A 7,172-nucleotide genomic window follows, 5' to 3' on the forward strand; every position below is an offset into this window, starting at 1 on the left:
CATCTGACAGACCAGCACTGGGAGTCCAAGCCTGGAATGTCCAAATCTCCCCAGCCGTAATTATACCCTCTTAAGGAAAGTTACTCATTCAAGATCATGTCACACCTGACCAGGTGTCTACACCCTCCCTTGTCACTGTCCCCACACCTAATCACCCTGGCAATCAAAAGATCAAGACCCTTATGAAGAGAGCTTGCTGAGGGTTATTTAAAGTACAACAAACTGATTAAGGGGGCAGACAACTGAGGCAAAAAGAGAGGGACACAATTCCCTTAAAAACTCCAACTCTGTGGGCACCACACCACCCTCTCCTGGATGTAGGTCCAATCAGTTCCTATGCTGTCAAAGGTCAATGAGTGGATGGACTTGGGCGGGACTCTGAAAAAGTTCTTGGGGCCCCTCTCCCCAATAAAACTGGCGGGCAACAAGGGCACACTGTCCTTCTCCTCTCTCACTCTTTGTACTGGGGATTGAACCAGGGATGCTCTACCACTGAGCCACATCCCCAGCTCTTTTTATTTTTATTTATAGGATCTCACTAAGTTGCTTAGGGTCTCACCAAGTTCCCCAGGCTGGCATTAAACTTGTGATCTTGCTGCCTCAGCCTCTCACTGGGATTGCAGGTGTGCATGACCACACTCTGCCCTTCTCCTCTCTTGGGAGGGCCCTCTCTCCCTCAGGACAGTTACCTTTTTCCTTTCCCTGTCCTTTCCCTCTTAAGGAAACTCATGCTTGTTACTCTGAGTGACATGTCTGAAATCTTTCTGGTGTGTTTGCAAGAAACAGGGTAAAGAGGGGGATTCCACCACTACCTGAGCTTTACAGGTAGCCGTGTAACACTAGCACATAGAATGTATTTGAAAAACTGTTGGATAAATGCATCAAGATAAAAAAAAATCATTAAAATTTTTTCTCTTATCTGAAGCTTCTTCTTGTATTCAAAACAATAGCTCAGCTCTCAACAGAGAGAGGGACATATTGGGAAGGTACCAGTTCTTTGCAACCACTCTCATTTCAGCCCATAATCTTAAGCAGGTACTATATAAATGCATCTCTGGTTAAGTCTGCCTTGTCTCTCACCTTAGCCCATAATCCATCTTATAACTGGTTTACTAAAGGTGACAGGTTAACTGAACTCACTGTTTTCAGTTTAGATCTCCTTAGTACTAGCCCCAACACCACGCAGGAGGTAGATACAGCTTGTCTGTTCTCTTTGGGCACAACAGTCCCTTTGAAGGGGCTTGCAAGGCAGGGCTTCCTTTTATTGGTATACATTAATCCAGTATGGGATACAAGGGTTTCATAGAGGGCTCTTTGGGATAAGAATGTTCCCTTCCCAACTCACTGTATTAGTCTGAAGTCCAATTAATAATGCTCATATTTCAAACTGCATTGGTTTTTGGGTCATTCTTGATGACAGGCTGTTTTTAACAAAATGGATTTTTTAAAGTTGTTTTTCAATGTCTAATGGTCTCTCTGTTAAGCAGGTATGACCGACCATTCTACCAGAGATACAAAGAGAAATGATCTTTTATTTTTGGACAAGCAGCCTAATGATTATCCTAATACTCCTGGCTTATTCTGGAAAATGGTAGTCAGCACCTCAGTCAGGACTGTGTGGCATGCAGAGTGGGATTTTTGTACTGGATGATCATCCAGCAAACCCAAGGGGACAAGGTAGAGAATAAGAGGATGTTTACCCTGTAGGCACCAGCAAACTCCAAACAGCATTCAGTACAGTTTGGTCCTGAATGGATGACCAGGTAGACAGACAGGATATTAAATATGGGGTTTAGTAACTGATGACTCTTCATCCAGAAGTGAGCACAGTTCAGGAACATCGTGGACCAGCTACCATGACTTAAGGAAAGACCATCTGGATTTGCTGATGAAGTGGGAAAAGGACAAATAAGTGACTAGTGAAACAAGATCTTCTCTCAGTGGACCACAATTATCATTACCTTAGGAAGGTACTAACTGCTCTAGATAAAGCGTTCCCCTAAGACTACAGTCAAAACTATGGATCAGTTTTCAAATGTGCTCCATGGATTACCTGCACAACTGACCCAGGATGCTTGATAAATAAAATGCAGATTCCTAGGTCCCTTCTCAGACCTAAAGAACATTGCAGTTGAGGAATCCCTGAAACCTGTATTTTAAAATGAAGTTCCAAATGAATCTAGAATTTGAGAATCTCTAATATGGGTAAAACACATGTACACACACCTATAGTCTCATGAACAATGGTCAGCAGGCATTGAAGAGGTAAGACTTGGAAAATAAAAGATTACAAAAATCAAAAGCTATTTAAAAATAATAATTTCTTTGAGTTGAACACCTGGCACCAAATACTATACTTATTTGATCAATATAGGAAGGCAAAATGTTCTTTAAAGTAGGAAAATATCCTTATTCAATTCAAATAACAAATAAATATTGAACACCTCCTATAAAGTGGCAATATAGAACTTTAGAAAAGTAATAATGTGCTGTGTGGGTTTAAAGTTACTTATTGGATTGTTCTCCCTGAGTCTCTTCCCCCCTCTATATTGATTCTTCCTTTAGGTAGAATGCTCATAAATCATGAATTAGTTATTTTTCAGGAGTTCAAGATAGGATTCTACTTTCATCTTATCTTACTATTGAGAAACAGCAAAAGAGAAATTGGCTGCCACATTTTCCAAGAAGCATTTTTGGGGTTTATTGTAGTGATATTTCTAATGTAACACACAAATTATTTGTATACACAATTATTTGTAAATATTTACCTGGACTGGAGAGAGTCAATTTAGAGTCAGTTCAACTCAGTTGCAAAGTTCGCTCACACATCACAGCAGGGGTGGAAAGGTAGGACCAAGTCCAAGAGGCTAGCGGGGAAGACTGTAGGTGGCAAGATGGCGCCAATCTTTTGCTTCTGGGGGAAGTGTCCATGAACCACCTAGGGGTCCACAGACTCTGTGAGCAGGGCTCCTTCTCCGGTCACTAGCCATGGAATAGGCACTATCACCACTGAAGAAAAACAAACTTCCCCCCATCCTTCTGTTCCCAAGCTCAAGAAGTTAATTTTTTTTTTTTTTTTTTTTTTTTTTTGCTTTATTAAAACAACTTCACCAGTTTGCAGAAAAAAATTGGTGGGGATTGGGGGGGCCACAGTCAGTTTTACACTGAGGTCCATTTTTATTAACTAACATTACTGATCAATTTTCCTAGAACTCTAAACAGAAGAAATGCATATGACTAAAATAATTTTCAGCTTTTAATTCAATTGTTTAAACATTTTGTCTATATGTACAAAAAACATAGATTTCTAGGACTTCGCCTGTTTGTAGACATCTCTAATCACCTCTCCCACCCACCTCATCAAATGTGGAAAATGTTTTAGTTGTTCTGTTCCTAAATGCAGAAGATATGTTATATTCGTTGGGTGGGAAGCAACAATCCATTGAGAGTTCAAATACACTCCAGGGAGTTGGGTCCCAAGAGCTAAAAGTTGAAGAAAGAACCTGAATAATTCTACATGTAGTTGTTCATGTACAATGCTAGAATAAGAAATATTTCTTGATGCTTTGGCATTAGATGTAGGTGGTGACGCATTGTAAATGTATTAAATGCTACTGTATTGTCCAATGGCCACTTTCATGTTATGTGAATTTCACCACAGTTAAAGAAATGCTTTCTAAACAATGAGCTCTTTATAACTAGGAACTTAAAAGTAAAAAGACTGTAATTTTTTCTCTGTCCCCCTTTTTTTTTTTAATGCAGATATGGATACATCTAAGTCACTGCATTCCAAGGCTTATAGATTACATTTTTCCTCCTCAATTGATTTTTCTTTTCCATTGGGCAAATATTGATCCCCCATACCTGTTCATTATGTGCAGTTATTTCTTCCTGGGGTTGCAACTGAGAACCCTTGAAGTCTGGGTCTGATGATATGCAGTTAGAGAACAGAGAAAACGAACACTCTTGAAGGTGCTGGTGAGTTCAATTTGCCAGGTAAGACAGACAGAGATAGTATTTTGGGATTTGGCATGGTGTGCTTTGCAGGGAGGTAGGCAGGAGCATCCTGCATCACTGTTCATGAGCCAGTGCTCACGGGAGCAGCTGGAATGGACAAGAGAGATCTTCACTCACCCCAGCACTGCTGGAACAAACAGCGGCACTACTCTGTAACTGCCCCTATGCCCTCAATCCAATCACCAAAGCAAAGCACCAATGCCTCCCTTTCCATATGCTTCCCTTGTATTTATGAAAATAAAATTCACGTTTTATATATGTTCCCTCATGCATGATCTTATTTAACACTCAGGAGTCTGTGAGGTTAGAGGGTTGCTGAAGAGAACCCACGGCTCATGGACTGGTTCTAATGGTAGTGACAGCACTCGAATATGACACTAATGTGTTTACCTCACATTCTTTCTACCTCACCAAATTATAGTGATACTCTTTGTTCTCAAAGTGTTTTCAGATGGCTTGCTTGCTAATAATGGCCCTTCCAGCCAGTGCTCTTGGTGAGGATACCACGTATGACTGTGCAGGTTGTATACTGCATAATTCTGGGGGGTGCTGATCATAAGGACTACGACATGTTCAATGTTATGGCCTTGGGTGGTGGTATTCTTTCAATCTGATGTTTTGTTTGGTGGGGGGGACACAGGAAGTTATGATGCATTCCCTGGGGACTCACAGAATATTTGCTATTATAGTGCTACTATGGAATGCAACTAACTGAATCTTACCAAAGGGTCAACTGTACCTTATTCATACAATTAATAGTATTTTCTCAGTGTTTTTAAAGTCAGGAAATACACATCTATTTAAATTTAAAAAAAAATATAAGGCATGTCATTGTGAAGTATCTTATAATTCAATTTTTTAAATTTTTATTTTTTAGGTATACATGACAGTAGAGTGTATTCTGACATAATTTATATACATGGAGTATAACTTCCTATTTTTTTTCTTGTGGTTGTACATGATGTGAATTTCACTGGTAATGCATTCATATATGACCATAGGAAAGTTATGTCTGATTCATTTCTGCTGTCTTTCCTATTCCCATCCTCCCTCCCTTTCCTTCATTCCCCTTTGTCTAATCCAATGAATGTCTATTCTCACCCCACCCCCTTATGTGTGTTAGCATTCGCATATCCGAGAGAAAAATTCGACCTTTGGCTTTTTGGGATTGGCTTATTTCACTTAGCATGACAGTCTCCACAATTTAATTTCTTAAACTTTGTAAAGTTTCATGTGTCACAAGAAGAAAGAGGACCCAGATGGTAAATTTTAATGTGTCAACTTGATTGGATCACAGGATGCCCAGATATTTGGTCAGACATTATTTCCGGGTGTGTGGAGAGGGTGTTTGCCAATGAGTTAGCATTTGAATTGGTAGACTGAGTAAAGCAGACTGTCCCTCCAAACTGGGTGTGCCAACTTACCACCTCCAAGGGCCCAGAACAGAACAGAATGGCAGGGGAAGGGAGAAGCTACTTCTCTGTCAGTTGAGTTGAGATGTCAGTCTTCTCCTGCCCTTGGACTTGGCCTTACCCCATTTGCTCCCCCTATTGTCAGGTCTTCAGAGGGGACTGAATTCCACCACCAGCTACCCCTGGGTCTTGGGCTCACCAACGACAGATGTGGCACTTATCAGCTTCCATAAGCCCATGAACAGATTCCTTACAGTACCACCCCTCCCCCCAACCCCCACTACTGATTTTATTTCTCTGGAGAACTCTGACTTACACAGAGGTGATGGGAAAATGATAATAAATCGGGAAATAATGACCAGTGACTAACATTATCTATCAGAACTAAATTGCCTACAGTAAAGGTGATCTAGATCTTTTTAAAAAGGTCGTGATTTTTGGCACCAAAAGACATAGGGTAATATTTTAAGAATATTGTTCATCTCTCAATGATTAGAGATATAACGTTGTACGTTGGGTTGTCAAGAACAGATGTTAGCCGATATCTTTAGCATATAAATTTAAGTATTTTTCCTTTGAAAGCATGCAATTATCCAGATACTCATGATAGACTAGACAGTTATAACAATTAGCTATTTACTGGCATCTGTGGGCAAAAAATATTCATTTCCCATAGTTTGTACATAGTTAGCTTGTCATTTCACATACTGCAAATGTGATTCTCTGAAACAGGATATAGAAACCAAGAGATGCACTCAGGCACACAGTACTTGATCTGCAGAGAAATTATGAATATTTGGAGGTTAAGAGCAGCTGAGGTGTTAGGAGTGAGCTGGCCAGTTCCTTCACTTCTCTGGAGTCTGGGCTTGCACACTGTGGGCGGTGAGAAGGCTCCACCACTGTGTGCTTACCCGCCCCTTCGTCTGCTCTGGTTTATTGTAAGAATCAAACTTACATCTGCGTGCAATGTAAAGCACGTGGCAATATGTAAAGTGCCCACTATTTAAACACAATGAATAGGGAAACGTGCTCGGCCTGCTTCTATATACGTCCACACGATAGAACTAAAGAATGGACCGAAAAGGGAGTAAAATGTGTCTTTATCCAAGACAAGCAGACCAGTACTTAGTGGTGGTGGGAAAGTGAGAAATGTGTGGTCAGCTGAGGACAAACTCTGCTCTCCAGGGTGGAGGAAAAGGGGTGAATGGGCCAGGTTCACTGCACCAGCCAGCAGGAAACAGCCCCAGGTGTGTGGAGTGACCTTCACAGACAACTCAGGCTGGCCTTGTCAGGCAGAGGACAACTCACAAAGTAGAAGTTAAAAGACGAAGCAATTTGTATAATAATCTCTGTGTTAATAACTGTTTGCAAAAATTGATTTATTTAAATTCAATTCTTCTAAAACAGAAGACTAGCATTGCAGTGTATCCTAAAATCCATTTGAAGTCCTCACCCCCATGTGACCGTATTGGAGATGAGGACTTAATGGAGTTATGAAAGTTAAATGAGGTCATAGGAGGAGTGGAACGGTGATCTGAAAGAACTGGTGCCTGTATTAGTACAGAGAGAGATCAGAGCAATTTTAGCCATGTGAGGACTTGGCCAGAAGGTGGCCATCTGCAAACTAGGAAGAGGACCCTCACCAGACCCGCCCATAATGGCGCCCTGCTCTCAGACTTCCCAACCTCCAGAACTGTGAGAAAATCAGTCTCTGCTGTTCAGGCCATGCAGTTTTTGGCCTTT

This window comes from Sciurus vulgaris, assembly GCF_902686455.1.
Source record: "Sciurus vulgaris genome assembly, chromosome: 9".
Lineage (NCBI taxonomy): Eukaryota > Metazoa > Chordata > Mammalia > Rodentia > Sciuridae > Sciurus > Sciurus vulgaris.